Here is a 2,727-nt window from a genome sequence, read left to right as displayed (position 1 = left end):
TCTTATGATTTATTTAACACATTACCATTATATACATTAACATTGATTATCATCGCGTTATAAATTTGTAATATCATATTTAAATACAAAATGTGATATTACAAATTTATGACAATAACCATAATATATAACATCTAAACCATCCAAATAGATTGACCGATATCAAAATACGAAACGATTTTTGAAATAACAACCAAGAAAAAAAAGAAAAAAGGAGTAATAGTAAAATTTGACGAAGGAGACCTACTAGGTAGCAAAGGGGGGGAAAAAAATATAAAAAGGCGTAGAGAGGGGGGGGGAGGAGGAGGAGGATAGGATAGGATAGTGTCTCGTGGTATAACCTCTCCCTATACTTGAGGGCACGCTCAATTAAGCATATTCAGGGAAAAAATTTCTTGGCCAAATTCTGCGCGACAGCCCGTAAAGTCCGTTGGTCTCGTATTCGATGTTGGAAGCTGTACCAGAAAGAATAAGTTGAAAAGAGAGAGAAAGATAGTGCGTTAGAGAGAGAGAGAGAGAGTAGATTGTAAAAAGGATGCAAAGGAAGTAAGAAAGAAGAAGGTTCCATTGAGGTTAACGTTGTATCGTTTTTCAAAGACTCCCGTTTCTTCATCTTCCTTCCTTCTCACTCCCTTTAATTCTCTCTCTCTCTCTTTATTTCGCGACTTTAAAAAGTTTCTGTGTTCTTCTTTAGCTACTTTTCTTATTTGATTTTTTTTTTGTTGTCTCCACCCAGAGCAAAGAAGAAGATGATCGTAGGGTTCTGGTGGGTATAAGATTTCACGTATATACGTGAGAGATGGATCAGATTGGGTCGGCCTTAAGCCGTCGCAAATTACCCCATAAGCCTTTTAGTCGTGTGTGTGTATGTGTATGTTTCGTTTTGGGTATAACACACAGTTCTACTACTACTCCTTTGCTAGTTTCCAACTCGCGACCACCACTGCTTGCCTTCCTTCCTCCCTTACCACCCCTTTACACCCCTTCAACTTCCTTTAGCAATATCATACTACTACTACTATTACTACTCCCTCTCGTTTTAGTCCTTAAAACAGCGTTATTATTTTCTTCCTAGGTACTATTCCAGGAAAGCCCTAAGGGATCTTGCCAAGCTTATTTTCTAAAGGGAATCTAACAGGAGTTTCTAACACAGAATATGTGTATGTATATATCTTTGATAATAATTTTCAACCATGGCTAACCACGGATAAATTCTGTCGACGTATTAATACGTTTTGATAACACTATTGTAATTTATGTATCTCTTAATAATATTGAATTGTATTTTGATATATATTAAATCTACCGATGATTTTAATTATACTTATTCTTACTTTTACAAAAATATATATATATATATATGTATGTGTATATTAAAATATAGAATAAGAATTTAGTTCAATTGGATTAATGAACAATATATTTTCTTTCATATTTAAATTAATAATAATATATCATACATTATATGCATTTTAATAGTGTATATTTTTTTTTACAGATTAATTTAAAAATGCAATTTTATTAAATTATTTATTAATTTGAATAACGTTAGAGATAGGGTTTAGTGTTAAAATGTATATGTATATTATTATTATTATTATTTTTTATAATGAAAAATATATTTAGTCGTTTGAAATAAAAGAATTCGATGAGAATATCGGTATATCTTCTTTACAATATTTGCTAGAGTACTAACATCGTCAAAAGATGAAGAATACGATAAAGAGAGAGAGAGAGAGAAGATACAACCCCTAAGGCGCGGGAGTAAAAATTTAAATTTAACGTAATTTCAAGTGATTACCGCGTCCCGCTCTGTGATACACCCCTTATATACCCACCCCTTGATTGGCTTACATTGTCGATGCTTAACTGTTTCATGCACCACTGACCGACTAGGGGTGGATATCATTGCTCGCGATAGGGGTAACGTTTTCATGCCTCTAGGCTTATTTTTGTCATTGTCCTGTCTCCCATTCGCGAATATTCTTTATTATTTTCTTCTAATTTTCTTTTTTTTTCTTTTTTTGAAATAAAAAGATCTACATATTAGAAAACAATTGGATATCTTCGTACTAGTTATTATAATTATCTATATACACACACACACACACACTATGTTGAAATATGATTTTTATAATTATCACAACTAAATAGATGATGCAATTCATAAAAACATTTACAATAGTTAACAAATAATATATTATTAACTAATTATATATTAACAGTGTGTCTAAAACTATTTTTGAATTCATTACAGATATTTGATATTTGTTTTTGACATAAATAATAAACAATTGTAATTAAATTTAAATCGAAAGAAATTTATTGATATTATTGAATCAACGCGATCATAATGAATTAACACCATAATGTGAATATATAGAAAAATAATGATTCTCAATAAAATCAAATAAACAACATAAAGTACAGAGTTAAAGAAAGACAAAAAATATTAACCAAAGTTACATGATACCCACCCTATGTTCTTACAATAACTCGTAGAACATAGTATATAATATATAAGTCTCAAAGGGAATTATAGACGATTAATAAATCTAATGAACAATTTATTTTGAACTAGTTGTACGTTTCGTCCCTTACTGGGGACTTCATCAGCAACTTGATCATTTACAGTTCACGTGTCAATACATATAATCTTTTTTACAGAGTCATACATTTCAATAAAACTTAACATATTACAATACAATTTGATCCTAAACACCTTAT

At 30.6% G+C, this 2,727-nt stretch overlaps 1 protein-coding gene across 1 annotated transcript in view; it reads right to left on the bottom strand.

Annotated features, from left to right (window-relative positions):
* LOC106790344 (homeobox protein SIX3) overlaps positions 1–2,727 on the bottom strand; it is a 67,896-nt gene that overhangs the window by 14,155 nt on the left and 51,014 nt on the right. The gene's annotated exons all lie outside the window — the stretch shown is intronic.

The sequence above is a fragment of the Polistes canadensis genome, unplaced genomic scaffold (genome assembly GCF_001313835.1).
Source record: "Polistes canadensis isolate GaletaPanama2010 unplaced genomic scaffold, ASM131383v1 scaffold_232, whole genome shotgun sequence".
Classification (NCBI taxonomy): Eukaryota; Metazoa; Arthropoda; class Insecta; order Hymenoptera; family Vespidae; genus Polistes; species Polistes canadensis.
Note: the sequence above shows the minus strand (reverse complement) of the source record. Positions and strands in the feature narration are given on the sequence as shown.